Below are 15,588 nucleotides of genomic sequence, written 5' to 3'. Positions count from 1 at the left end.
GCAGAGTGTATATAAAGATGGACAATGCAATGCTGTTTCATGGTGCTATGTAAATGTGAAGCTGCCGTGTTCCCTCTGTGATGCAGGAGATGCTAATATTGCTTGTTACAGCTATCAACCACCTGTTTTTATTGCCCCTGAATCTGTATCTGTCAAGTTTTCTGAAGCTTGAAAACAGAACCAAGATTTCCTCTCAGATCTCTTCAACTACAATACACTGAAAGGTTGTCAGGGAATTTTTGCCCAATGGTGGAAAAAATAGATGGCCAACTGAAGCTTTAAGTGCACATTGTCTAAGATATGTGAAGAAATGTACAGGTATTACCTCCTAAGTACTTCACTGTCTTTGCTTGTGCTGCTCTACAATGGTAACACCACATATCTTAGAGTTACCTTAGAAATTAGTTCACTTACACCTACACACTCTCCCAGCACAGTACAGACTCCATGCAAGCACATAAATATTATATACTGAAGCTTTAACTCTTAAACATCTAGTAATTTATACTGCTCTATATATACACAGCAAATTGATTCAGAATGAAGGTTGATTTATTCACATTTCATATTGCACATATTTGCTCTAAGAAGGTCATATTTTTTAGTACAAACGAACACAGGAAAGGAGCAGTGTTTTTCTTTCTTTAAATATTTTCATTCCATAGCCCAATAGCTTTAAAAATGGTCATTTGTTCTGCATCAAGTGGTTCTTTGAATCCACATGGTGAAATCATCCAAAGGAGAGGAGTCGATAGACTGTCAAACTAAGACTCCATTCATTGGAAACCCATAAAAGCTATGGATTTTGCATACCCGCTGATTATCATTGTTATAATTGATTAAATGGCTGAGGAACCCTCCGTACCGACAGCTAGTCCATCAAAATGATGTATAGACATATAGACAGGCTGAGGTGGCCCCACAATGACTGACATTACACATAGTGGGTTTGATATGAAGAAATATTGGCTGGTTACACTTGTGCTAGTTTTCCATCCCTGTATTTTCTGTCTTCCTTCCGGGGATTTCCTGATGTTAAATTAGCTCCTATTGCACGTTCTGTGTAAATGCTGGCCCAGTTTTTATATCACTTCATAAATGCTGAAATTTAAATATTAACTCTGATCGTTTTAATCTGCACAGTACTTTAATGCCATTAGGGTTTCGTCATTGCCGTGTCTGAAAAAGTACAACCACTTGGTAGCTTGGTGAAGGTGCAGCAGCTTGTTATTTATACAGTATCCTCTCGCATCACTAAGCTCCTCATCTTGTCTGACCTGTGGTGAATTCTCATCCTCTCGGTCACTTCACTTAGTTCATGACCGTAGTGAGTGCAGGCAAATAAGTAAATCATGGACAGAGTGGTTCTCGATTTTATCACCCCGCATTTGATTGTCCTAACCTGCCACGTTACTGGAAGTAATAGATAGTTGAGGTTCACAGGTTTGTGAGCCGGGGAAGTTTTCATGGAGGTTTTTTTTTTTTTTTTTTTTAAGGGTCAGAACGATTAGTGTTTGAAGGACTGGAGCATCCCATCATGCATCTGTTTGCGACTGTGTTAGATCCAGAAGGCAGTAAGGTGGACTGGGATGTAGGAAACAAGGGTGGAGCAAAGTTAAATGTGTGTGTGATGCTGAATTATACTCATTATAACACTGAAAAGCTGATTACTACTGAATGTATTGAGTGAAACTGCACAAAGCAAGCAGTCAAATTTAGTCTGGGGGACATTGTTGACTGTGTTTTGTTGTAATTCTATAACAAAAGTATTTCTCTTATGGATTAATTATTTAGTGTTGTGACTGTGCAAAAATTCACATACTGATTTAAGTACAGAGTGTTGACTGGTATCGTCGTGTTCCTTAATCTCTTGGTTAGTCACAAGCCATTTATCAAGCAAAAAACGATGTAGATGAGGATGTTTTGCTGTCATCTGTCTTTATATGGCTTCAATTTTAATATCTTCAAGTATTAAAAGTACTAATGATGATGAATGAGTAAGATTTTATAATAAATGTAATACGTTAAAAAATAATAATTAAGGTGTTACGTTTCTTATGCATAGCCTCCTCACTGCAGCTGCACTTGTTTCCTTTTTTGACATAATTCAACCTCTCTACAATGTATTTTAATGCACTGAGTGAGTGTGATTTTAGCTGACAGCTGTGGTGGTTCTTGTTGCTTTATGATTCAAACGAGCAGCTCACCTGGCTGGCATCGTTCTGTCAGAGCCGAACATAAAATCAGAACGCGCTGCCCACATTAGCCCAGCTCAAATCAGTCACATCTCGCCTTTCTTTGTGTGACGCATGACCCAAGGAAGCTGCCGGACACCTTATTTATTGCTGCTTATCTTTCTCTAAAATGTGTCACGTCTTCCATATTTCATCTGCGACGTGGACATTTTGTAAGCATTAATGCAAGATGTTGTTTTAGGTCATAAATTGAACCAAATCAGACCTGGAGCTTTTACTTGGAGTGTACCTGCCAGCCTGCCTTTGCATTTCAGCCCTGATGTGGATATTTTAACAGAGGTGTACTTGAGTAGTGCTGTGCAGTATAAAATTTCCCAAATGTCCTGTTGTTGTGAGTCAGAGGATGCCACACAGTTTTGGTTTTGACGCTCCAGAAAGCCAAGATTTTGTAGCAGCAGTCAAGTCTTTTTTTTTTTTTTTTTAATTTGGCGGGGAAATCCAGTTCATCATGTCACAATCAAATCCTCCACTCAAAGTGAGACTGATGAAGTGGTTTTAGATGGAGGACAGGAGGGATCCGACATTATTATCAGAGCTGGATGCCTTATTTTTAATAACAAGACCCATTTGGCTCCGTGTCAGCGTGAATTTAGGCTGTTCTGAACTCGCAGTGTTTTTTGTCTTTGATCGAGTAATGAATTCTGCAGATGAGTTTTGAGTCGGGTCTGTCTGCCTCTCCTTCACAAAACCTCTGGAAGACAGTAGGGGATGTTGGCAAATCTCTCACACACAAACACACATGCTCACACACACCCAGAGCGCAGAGATTGTGGACGTTGCCAAGCTTTCACCAGCAGCTCTCACAGCTGGGAACACTGAGGAGGGAGAAGGAAAGGAAGGCGGAAGGTAGAATAAAATGAAGCTCGAAGGAGGGATGAAAAGAGCTAAGGTGTAGGGAGTGAGGATTAGGGAGGTAGAGGGGAACAAGGGAGGAGAGGGAGAAAGGGGAAAATGTGGAGGGAGGGGTATAATAGAAGAGGTGGAAGCAGAGGGCAAAGGGAAAAATGTCACAGAAAGGTGGAGGGAAGCAGCTGAAGCGAGGAAAGATGGAGGCGACTCGTCGTCTGTTCCAGTAATAAAGAGAAGGGAGGAAAGTAAAACCAACCTGGAGCGAGGGATCAAAAGATCTAAGGCGAGGAAGAGGAGGAGGAGGGGTAAAGAGGCGAGAGAGAGAGAGAGAGAGAGAGAAAAGGAGAGGAGAAAAATGAAACTTGAAAAAGGGAATGAAGAAAACAGGTGAGGCAGGGAAAAGGTGAGGAGACACAAATTGACTCTCGCCACAGCAAACTGGTGGAAACCCAATTTCCCCATCAGCCTCCTCCTCACGTCTGTCCTCTGTCCTTCTCCCATTTCCACCTCCATCTCTCTCTTTCTCTCTCTCCCTCTCTCTTCTCCCTGCATACGCCGTCACCTGCTGGTTTCACACACAATCAATTGATTACAACAGCACTTATCGCCTCTGCTATTGAACACCTCGCCATAGCACACAATCACAACATTCTCATCAATCTGCATTCACTTCCATATCTAATCACTTCTCTGTGCACCCAATGCGACGTACAGGGATTTAACAATGAGCTTTGTTTGGGTCTTGAGGTGGTGAAATGGTGGAAATTTGGACTTTTTGACCTCTACAAGACAGTGTTTCAAATGGTTGCTGATGTGGCACTGGTTTAGGTCTTCAAATAATTTATTACTTTTTTGTGATTGTAATAACAGCCATATATAAGACAAATAATGTGACGTTATATTGAAGTAAAAAGATTAAGCTGTTCCTGATCACACCTTTATTAAGAGACAAACTGAACAAAAGCATAATTTATGGGCTACAACTCCAGATTCTTATTTTAACAGATTTTATGGTGACAAATCTAATGTAAAAGGAATGAAACACACCAAACACAACAGGCCTTTATCTACATTTTTTTTTCTGATTCAGTGATAATTGCCCGAAGAGAGACACACAAACTGCCACCTTAAATCAACACATGTCATGAGTCAGAAAAATAACTAGTGTGTAAAGAACACACTTTACACTTGGAATTTCCATTTGATGTCATTTGGATGTTAATCTGAGTCACCAGAGTGTTTGATTGTCACAGTTCGGTAGATACCGCCCAACCCTGTAACTGGTGTAAGTTGTGTTGCTTTTGTGGTGGTCATTGTGATGTGTGGTGTTAATGTTAGGGCAAGAGTCTGATTATGGTGATGGGGCACTTTGGATTTACTGAAAGTGAGAGAGCGAGATGCACAAAGAGACAGGCGGAGAGAGACATAGACTAGACAGACTAATCTGTGGCTTCAATAATGGATGTACCTGGAAACTACTGGACCATAGGCCACTACGAGACATGACAGTGTGTGCGTGCGTGCGAATGCGTGCGTGTGTCACCACAGAAGAGAAAGAGGGAAGGGGCGAGTCTGTCATTCAGTGTGTATTCTGTATGTATGACTGGGGTGGGTGCGCGTCTGAAGGTGCCTGTGTATGGATGTGGCCGCGCGTAAAAGTGCGTGCGTTTTTGCAATTCTATGTGTGTGTGTTGAAGTGCGCGCGTGTTGATGTCAATATATTTTGTGTGAATATGTGTGCGTGCATGTGTGCCACCCCCCCCCCCCGTACCCCCCCACACCTTGTCTCCGTAGCCTCCTCTTCTTCAATCCAAATATCCGGACTTTGGAGAAGATGTCGACCAGGTTCCCGTTGCACAGCCCCTGCTTCTTACCGGGGCTCTTCCGCCGCCGGTGAGCAGTCGGTCGGTGGGCGTGTTGCTCTCGCGCCTGTCGCTTCTGCCGGATCAAACCGCTGGCTATGGCCGCTGCCATGTCTCCGCCGAAACAGCCGACACAAAAACAGCCCTGTCTCCGTCCGTGTCCCCGGTCTTTTCAGTTGTGTCCACCGCAGGGGACGGAGCGCAGACAAAACCAGACACAAACCTCCGGTCCGGTCGTTACCGGCTAAAACGACCCCATACTTCAGCCACAACAGTAAAGTCCGAAATAACCACACCATTCAACCCTTACTGCATATCTTGTGTTGTCGGTTTCCCCCCGGCCATTGATTTGGTTTACCTGTCCGTCACGTTTCACCGGTCTGTCTGTCAGTCAGAGAACAGCAGCTGTCACTGAACGGCTCCTCCGACCGAATTCACCGGACCCGGTTTGTCAGTGTGTCCTCCCATGGTCATGAGGCGAGAAGCACAGAAAGATGTAAAATGGAGAATAAAGCCCCCCAAAAAAGCTGTTCTGTCTTCTGCTCTGAAAAGCTCCGTTTGTATTCCGCGAGGCGCGCGTGCCGCCGCGAGCCGCTCCAGCTGCGTAAAAGTGGCGAGAGTCACCAGGAGCACCACCGGAAAAGGGGCGGTTTGTCTTTCAGAGTGCGAGCTCATTGGAGTTGTCTGGTTTTCCCATGAAGCACAAACACTAACGACTGATTTTACGGCCTCATTTTTATTTTTATGCCCTCATTTCTACAGTCCACCTCTTTATCTTCTTTATAGGCACCTTTTATTATAATGTCATTTCTGCACGGGGTTCTGCCATCAGAAGAATAATTGTTGCTTTATCCTAACAATTCTGACAGAATTGAACATAAAACAAATACTTTAAAGCCAGAAAATAGCAAATAGGTGTAGCTTTTATTTTACTGTCAGGATTCTTTGCAGGTTTTAGTACTTTCCTTCTATATTCTGCATTTTAAATCATTCAACGACCCTACTAAATAAACAGTATGCCATAAAATGCATCAAATTGCGTTACTTAATGTGTTTATTCTGAAAGTGATGACCGGATGTCCACGTGGCCGTTATTGCGCCTCGTTTGACGTTGGAAAGCGCGAGCGCAGAGACTCTGGACCGTCGCTGGAGCCACGCGCCGAGCGAGCAGTCAAACACGCGCCCACAAAAACAACTTGTGGTCCTTAACACGGGCCGGTGGACGGGTGGGTGGGTGTGCGTGTCCGTGTGTGAACAGGGGGTGAATAATACCGGGCAGCGGCAGGACGGACACAGGTTCTCCAAAAAAAAAAAAAAAAAAAAAAAAAGAAAGAAAGAAACGCACCAACAAGTAATGTTTTTAACGTCTAAACCATTCCATACATAAAATCCAGTGTCATATCAGTGTTATATCATTGGCCCAAGAAGACAGTGACACCTTAATATGTCCACAAGGCTTCATTCAGCGTATAGTAGTTGTGTAAAAGACATTATGTATGTCCAATATTAAATATGAAGTGGAAAACACTCCTCTAAGTGATTCATTTGAGTGATTTCTGCAGAGTTAAATGGCCATGTCTTTGCTTTTTAATCATATTTTACCATTCCATCCACCTGCAGCTGAAAATAGCTGATATATGTGCATCATCCCCTCGTAAATAACATTTTAGAATAGTCTATTGTACTTGAGTGCTGCTGCTTTATTTTCTTTGTGTTATTGAGGTCTGTAGGAGTAATTACCTCCATCAAGAAGGTTATGCAATCACCTGAGTTTCTTTGTTTGTTGCTTTTTCTGTCAGCAGGATTACACAACAGCTACGGCACCAATTTTTGTGAAATTTGTTGGAAAGATTGGGCATGGGTCAGTGACAAACCCCTTCAGTTTTGGAGCATTCTGGATTTTTCTTTTTGCTGTTTTTTTCTCTTTTGATTGAATGTAATTGTGTGTTACCTTCTATGGCTTGTCAGTGTATTTCATATCCAGTTGTTCTTGCAGACTTCTATATTATAAATGTACCTGTAAAAGAAAATGGAAACATGCAACAAAATACTGCATTTTGTTTTGCATGAGCCTTCTTTCATCTCTTTTAAGCCTGTAAACATGTTGCTGAAGACAGAATTGGATGTAATGTATATGTTCAGGAGGATTTATGCTCAACAATGAGACCTACTGGAGTCATTAGCGCATCCCACACATTCCTGCCATCTGTCAGTCCGTCAAGGCAGTCGGAGTGAATGAAGGGTGTAAAAAATGCAGGAGGTGGGCTAGATTGACAGGGCTGATAAACCGAGGGCTGCCTCACATGTCTCGTTTGTCTTCTGTACCCGTGATTGGACCTTTCAAAGAGGTTTCCATCTGTAACATTAGACTGCACACATGAAGTACAGTACACTCATATTTCAGTGATGTAACAGGTTGTTTAGGTTTTCATAAGACGGCAGGGGACATTATGTGATTAACATTGTGTCAAGTCTTTTCTTTGCAGTCTGACTGAACTTAACAATTATTTTCAAAAGTTATGTTCTGATTCAGCTTTTGCCTAAATTCCTCAAGCCAACGTGAATTGGCTGTCTATGTAGGTCAGTCATCTCTTCAGCAGCTGAATAAAGAGCTGGGCTGGGACCCAGCTGGACACAAAGACCCCTGAAATGAATTTTTCCGATTTTTCTGGGAAAACTAATATCATAGAAAATCCCCTCCACTTTATCTGCCTGTACAGCAAATAATGAAGAGAATAGGTTATTGAAGGCAGAAGAGACCTCTGACATTACCAAAACAACATGACTCATCAGCTTTAGGTGCCCTAAAAGTGCTGCGTTTGATAAGTCGCAGGTAAAACGTTACGTTCAAAGTGGTGGTTTCATATTGTTAGTATTTTCGTCTTAGCTTTAAACTAGTCCACATAAGCAGAGGAGTTATTAATTCTTAAGGACTTCTGTCGATGGTTTGTGCATCCTGAAAGCATTTGAGGGCAGGAAGAGGTGAAGCATAAGTGATTAAAAAATAATCGGATGCCGCTTTGAGATTCTGTGACGTGAATGGCAGCCAGGTCAGAGCACTTGAACCAAAATATTTCAGCACCTTGGACAGCGAACAGCCGCTCCCTGACTCATCCTGCCGAACACGCAAGTCAATGTCCATGAAAAACTCTATATATGTCAAAATAAGTTTAACAACCAAAATGTAGACAAAGTTTTGAAGCCGTTCTGACTGATATATCGCGTTGAGGTTCTGTTGAAGATGCTATTTTGATCTGCCGTATTTACATCATGTGATTAACAGGAGAAAAAACAATGCTCTGACTCAAATCTGTTTTGCTTTTTGGACTTGTTTCTGTATTTGATTTATCCATGATTTTAACCTTTACTGCAAGTAATCCATATGTGACGTTTAGTGGAGGCATATGAAATGTGATTTGTTTCATAATCCACTGTGTAAAACCTGCGTCTTAAAAAACTTAAAATTGCCAGACAAATGTTTTGGAATGACAAGTACCATGTTTGCCTCTGAGATGGGGTGGAGTAGAAGTAGTATGTCCTCATTTAAAATAATGAATAATGCAGTTCCCCAAGTTTACACGCAAAATAACCAAGATCCCATTGAAAACTAAGAAAAACACACATCACTGATTAACTCTGAAAACACATCATACCTCTGTACAAATTAATTTCTTGCAAAAATAAATCACATCTTCCACAAATACTCAAGTAAAGTACCTCAAATATGAAAAACGGTAAAAGACTAAAGCTGCTGGTTTCTCTTTGTGTGCGTGTCTGTCTGAGCTATTCATGGACTCATTGTTTTCTCCAAAGTGTTGCACAAATGTGATGCATGTCTGACTTCATGACCACTAGGTGGCACCAGAGCGTGTCTAACAGCCTCAGCATCAACAGTGGGCTCTGATAACACTTTGCACTGTATTCTATTAGAGGTAGTACATCAGTAATGTAGTAGCTCTGTGTGGAACATATCAAAATCATCATACATGCAAAGATGACTAAGTGAAAAGCCTGCTTTGTAGATGGACTATAGAAGTGCCCAATGCAGATAGAAGCCTCTAATGGATTGTCTGCCTCCTAAAATGACTTTATATGACTTTTATTTAAACAACAGCTGTCACAGTTTGTCGTCTTCATCCTCTTGACATTTCTTCCACTTGAGCAGGTCGGGTTTGAATCTTTGACAGGATCCACAGCTTTCCCTCCGCCCTCAATCTTGCTGACACACTACTATTTAAATATAGAAAGAACCGCTGCTTCGTTTCTCCTTCAGACAGCAGAGGAAGTGAACAAAAAAAAATAGAAATGCGCGTGTATGTATGTGTGTTGGGTGTTTTATCCGGGTCAGTCTCAGTGAGGGGAGTTATGAATAAATCAAAGCTACATTTACATTAAAATTCATTTTTCCACCGCTTTTTTTAACATCGAGGGAAGGCGGGGACACAGCTCTTAAACTTCAAAAGGAAAATCCTTGGCACCCTGTCTTTTCTTTCATCCACTGATTCCACCGTCCATTCCTATCAAACCCCTCGCTGAAAGGAAATCCCTCTTTACACCATATCTTCTGCCTTGCACGAGAAAGCACAGTGATAACAAACATACAGCTTAGGATGGTGTCGATCAGATACCCAGTATTCTACTCATTTCCCTTTAATTCAAACTGTGGACTTTCTGTCTAGATGCTATAGTGCCCTCTACAGGCAATAAAAGGTAATAATATCTCACTTCTCTGTTTTTTGTTTTTTTTAACCTGTCTTACTTCTTATTCTGCCTTATAAACTAAATAAATGTAGTTTAAGACACAGAATCATCGGCCGCCCCCTGCCCTCACTGGAGGACATTGCAGACTCTCAGGGGCTCAACAGGGCTAAGAAGAACCTCCATGACCCATCCTACCCTGGTCACAGCCTCTTTGACCTCCTGTCCTCCAGCAGAAGGTACAGGGTTTTGAGGCAATGCACAAATAGACTCAAACACTTTTTACCCCATGGGCCACCAGGCTCTTGAATAAAAATATGTGCAATATATGAATGATGTGTGGGTGAGAGAGAGTTTATAGTTTTCCAGTATGCTGCATTTTTACAATGTGTGCTTTTATATTTGTTGTTTTTATATTTATAGCTATTTTATTTGTTGCACTTTGGTAAGGGCATCCTGAACCAATTTCATTGTAACTTGGAGTACAATGACAATAAATTCTATTCTATTCTATTCTATTCTATTCTATTCTATTCTATTCTATTCTATTCTGTTCTATATGTGAGAAAATGCAGTGTCACAAAACTTGCAATTGGACTATTTTCCTGAGCTGATGAAATGATAACTCTGTAGAGATGAGTAGTTGTCTGCAGCTTACTTATAGAATATCAGAATCAGAATCTCTTTATTGTCATTGTGCAACGAAATTGAGGAAGAGCTCTCCAATTTAGTGCAAGAAATTGCAAGGCGCAACAAATGACAGTAAGAAGGCACACTTATTTACATTAGAAAAAATAAGAAATAGAAGTGCAACGAGGAATGTTTGTAAAAAAAAAAAAAAAAAAAAAAGGGAGAGAATTTACTAGTGCAAATAGTATGATAGTAGTACAAATGGTATTGGAAATGGAGCAAATGACATGAGAAATAAATGTTGTTGGATAAATAGTGAAAGGATAAAATAATATAGAAGGCTGTAAACCTTAGACAGATTTGTAGGAATATAATGCACTGCAGTAGATTAAACAGTCACCAGTATGTAAAGTAGTCAAAATGGGATCAGTCTTTATACATTAAAGCAGCAGTAAATAATCAAAATACTTTATATAACAGTGAGCACTGACAATGACTAATTTTAATTGTCACACCTTTTGCACATTTTGCTTCCAACACCTCCACTTAAGTTAGGTTTTGAACACAAATTTTGTCAGTAGAGGAGTAGTTTCACAGTGTGTTTTTTGTACTTTTACTCAAGTTAAAGCTCTTCCGTCACTGTTGCTGGCATAGGTCCTTGACTGTAGATGTGTTTCAGTAGATATCACAGGAAAAATATTACTCCTGTTAATAATAAAGGTGCATAAACTGGAAATGCATTTCTGCTCCGTCTGCATTTTCACATCACATTTGTGCAAAGAGGCAAAATCCCAGACACACACTAAGCTTTTCTCATGTTTTTTAACACTGTTCTCAGAGCAGTGAATTAATGTTGATCTTTTTCGCGTGTACTAAGGGATTACAAATGTGTAAAACCTCTGATTTAACAGGCTCCTCGCCTCTTACAACCCCTAACACCTTACTTTCTCCCATTCGATTTTCTCCTCTTTGTTTTGGCCTCAGTAGATTACACACTCAGCCAGTACCTCTCTCCCATCTTCATCCTCTGTGCGTTGAATTTCTTCCATTACAGTCAAACTGCTCGATACATTTTTTACATTAAATCTAGCAGGGGAGCAGCTGCATCTATCTTCGAAACACCAGAGCATATTTTTACACTTTCAAGATGGAGAAGGTGAAGAAGTAGAGGAGGGGGTGTGTGAATATATTAACCAGGGTAAAATGAGAATGTGCTAGAGCTACTGAAAAGATGGTTTTTGCTTCTGGCAAACAATGCATTCACATTTTCCATGTCTGTCTGCAGCTGTTTAACCCATAAAGACCCACACATCCACTGGCAACCAAAAGCACCTACTCATCTAAAACATTTAATACCTGTTGATCCACTAATCCTATCAATACATGTAAATAATTAATGTAAAATGCAGTTTGTCGTCTTTTCATGGTCATCAGATATGACCCACTTGGACGTTCAGAGCCTCCATAGTGAACGTGGAAACACTGTCATCTTCTACAACATTTATTCATGAGTAAAACCCACGGAGTTTAGTAAATGACAGTGGATGAAGACACTTGTTTCTATGTTCAGTGAATGGTATCTTGCTGAAAAAGTTAGTTTTTCTTCAGTTTCAGCTGTTTCAGATATAATCACCCTCAACTTTAATATGAGCTTTTAGGAACATCTACATGATTAGTAAATTAAATATCGGAAAATACATGATTTACACTGAAAAAATGCAAAATACACAGGATAATAGTAAAATAAATGATGATAAATAACTTTAGATAATTTAAATATAGAGAGAAAAAACATATTTTGGAACTGCCACAAAAGTAGTACTGGGTCTTTATGAGTTAAATGTGCTGTAATAACATCTATCTGTATCGAATCTCCACAGCTACAGTGAATTATAAAGTCAGAATGACGCCAATTATGGTTCCTAAATTACTGCCTCTTCTCCACCATCAGTCATAAGATATGTCAGATTACCTTTATAGTTGCTGGGTCATTAAACTGCACTAAATGTAAGTAAAACTCATTTACAAGAATAAAACCCAAGGATCTCACCCCATCATTGGAAGCAAACTAACTGTTGACATTTTAAGGCTTTTTGTTCTCCAACACAAAGAAAGAAGTGCTGCCTACGCCTTCAGCAAGCAGAAAAAGAAGTTATTGTGCAGTGTTGGCATAAGACAAACAAACGGGTGAAACAGCTCGACTACCTTGAGCGAAGCACTGAACATGTTGGTTGTGGGAGGATGATGGTTTTGTTTTTTGGTGTGTTCAGTTCAGCACGAAGGCCAGGGAACAAAGTTAGATGTACCGTAGAGGAGTTGTACTTGGTGCCAGGTGATAAACTGAATGGAAGGAGACACGATGGAGAACTGCACCTCCACAGCTTTTATGTTAATGAGGAGGAACAGGTGAAAGAAGAAAAACACACGTCCTAATATATACTGTGATGGCCTGTTTGTCTAGCTCTCATCTCCCACGCAATATTATGTTCCAAACCATATGGCTCACACACACTTTTTCTGTTTTTTGGGTTTTTTTTTTCTATTTGTGTTTGTGAATTCTTTGCCTTTTTGTCGATGCAACCTTGAATGTCAGTTTTTGTCATTCCCTCTAAAGGCTGTGATAAAGTAGGGGCTCATTTAGGGGCCTGAAACAAAAATCAAACCCTTTAGATATATATTTTATTGATTTGGTTTCAGTCCTGTCTAAGTGTACTTTTTTTTAAATTATACCCACAGTTTTAAGGATGTTGGCTAATGAACTTGGATATCAACAGATTCAACTCCATGACAACTAAACCAACTACAAATTAAGATATTGTGATTTAATTAAAAACCCTAGAAGAAGCTAGTGGGAGGACTCTAACATTGTCTGTTTAATCATGGCTAGGTCCGCAGAGAAATTGTTTCCCTTGTTTGCCATGATCATCTGGACTGAGAACCAGATCCAAATTTTCATTTCCTTTCATCAATACTGATCTGTTTTTTCTCATAATGGTGTATTGTAAAATGTTAACACCACTATCTATGTTAAATATATGTATTATAATAAGGTTAGAAATGCAGGCAGACTTAGCAGTTTGTGTCTTTGGGAAAACCTAAATGAAAACATGCTGTACAAATACTCTCATTTCATGCATTTTAGATGTTGCTACAGCTACATTGACTTTCACAGGAGCTTTTTTTTTTGTTCTTAGTTTTGTATACAGGCTCAGAGATGAGAGTTGACGCAGAAAACCTCATTAGTTTTAGTTTTGCCGACACAGAATCAGTAAGGAATTGAACCAATAAGCAGGATCAATACAGGTATTGGTGCATAGTCTACACATGCCCTGACCTTAACCCTTTTGAATGAATAGGAGACAATCCCTGCAGAGAGCCTCCAGAGTCTGGTTTTCTTGACACCTGTGTTTTATTGTATTGTAAGTGCTGTCCATGGTGCTGAAGTTCTGATCTCACAGGGCCTGAAGATTCACCCCAAGCAGCTTGAACCAAAGGTTTTTACATTGTATGTTTTACACAGAGCTGACTATAAATGCTGCTCATGTCTTAAAGGAGTAATATTTAGCTTTTTTAAATGGATTTATGCATTTTAAAACATTTCTCTGTGGTCTACATAAACTGTAAATGCTATGACTGGGTCTGAATTCCACAGGTCCATCTTCAACCCTTTTTCTGACTAATGACACCAGAAAGGTAATTTTGAGCGCTGGCCCTGTAAATCCAAATGAGCCACTTCATGCCCCACCCCCTCCAGGTTGTTGACTGTGTTTTCTGTCCTATTTCAGCCTCTTGTGTTTGTTAATTCAACCAACAACTGAACATTTTAGGTAATCAGCTCGAAGTGTGGACATATTTTCAGTATGGACTACAACCGCTGCTGCTGATAAACAATTATGGCATACTCACGGAAGTGTTCATCAGAAGTCTTGACTTTATATTTGCAAATGTCATGACATAATTAGTTATAAAATGTAACAAATTAAGCAGGAATTGAAACAGGTCAGAGAAATCCACTCGATTTTTGCCAAAATGAATATAAAGATAGCTTTGCAGAACCTGGAGGGTTCAAATTCAAACTTTATGAACTATTAGGGTCCAAATGCACAAATAAATGTACCAAAAACTAATACAAGTGGGTCTAGCAAAATATAACCCCTTTAAAGAAAACAAATTAGACCACAAGTATCATCTAGACTAGACCTGAATAAAGTCCACTTAAATGGCCATGGTGTTAGATATTTATCAGTCACATGTGCATCTGAAAAAAATAAGAGCAAATTTTGATGTTTAAAGTAGATTTGAAGTGTGTTTGAGTGTATTTCAGACACTACTGACAACATTGCTCCCAGATATTAAGTGAAATATTGTCATTTAGAAGATTTATTTGTAGAAAAATGACAAAAACACAATGTTATCAGACCTTAAGTAATGCCAGTAATCATTTTTAGATATAAAATGAATATTTTGACTTCAGAAATAAATATTTTCAATCACAGTGGTGCAAAAAATGCCAGTTGCTCTGCTTGGTTTGATGACTCATAAACATCCTTCCATCCCTAGATGACATTCCATGGGGAATTGATCTGGAAAATTGGAGTAATTGCTTAATTTTCTCCAGAGCTTTATGGGCAGGATTTGGACAGTGTCTACTGACTTGATCAAGTTCATACATGATAGGTTCCCAAATTGTTATCACCTCATGAGTTTCTATTAGAATTATTCATATAACTTAAATGAGGCTTATACTGAGGCATTGTAAAAACAGTCCATAAAAACTCACAGAGAAAGCACTTCCCACACACTCATTAATAATAAAAGCATCTCTGTAGGTGGCGCTCTTTTCTTTAGTACTCAGTTCTGGTGACTGTTTCTGCTCAGGTGAATTAAGTTGTTGTTTGTTAAGCATTATTTCAAGGACTTGTTCAGTATTTGAGGTACTTGTGCTTTATTTACAGTACTGTGCAAATGTCTGAGGTCACCTTCAGCTATGTTGTTTTTACAAGGTTGTACTGAGCATAATAGCTATTTATCAGTCTCTTAATGAAGATGCAACAAGATAATTCAAGGGAATATTACACACACTATTAAAAACTCACAAAAAACATGAATGTAATGTCTTCTACAGAAAATTGTCAGTATTTAGTGTTACCTCTGTTCCCATGGTAATAAAAAAAAAAAGTCACTCAAACAACAAAAAACCTCTAATGTGTGTGGAGTTGTAAGGCAATTAATCCCATATTGACTGCCTAAAAGATAAGACATTTTGAGTCTGTTTTCTTCTGAAATTCTTGTCC

General features: G+C 39.6%; 1 protein-coding gene across 2 annotated transcripts in view; it reads right to left on the bottom strand.

Moving 5' to 3' along the window:
* The window catches only part of LOC115433827 (fibroblast growth factor 14-like), a 109,147-nt gene that overhangs the window by 49,047 nt on the left and 44,512 nt on the right, over positions 1-15,588 (bottom strand). Inside the window, exon 1 of one of the 2 annotated variants that reach the window (XM_030155380.1) lies at positions 4,886-5,480. The exons of the other annotated variant lie outside the window; for it this stretch is intronic. The gene's annotated coding sequence lies outside the window, so the exon portion shown is untranslated. Of the gene's footprint in view, positions 1-4,885; positions 5,481-15,588 lie in introns of those variants that run through there. 2 annotated transcript variants of the gene reach the window in all.

This window comes from Sphaeramia orbicularis, chromosome 2 (genome assembly GCF_902148855.1).
Source record: "Sphaeramia orbicularis chromosome 2, fSphaOr1.1, whole genome shotgun sequence".
NCBI classification, from domain to species: Eukaryota; Metazoa; Chordata; class Actinopteri; order Kurtiformes; family Apogonidae; genus Sphaeramia; species Sphaeramia orbicularis.
The sequence above is the reverse complement of the archived record's forward strand: the minus strand, read 5'-3'. Positions and strand labels throughout refer to the sequence as shown.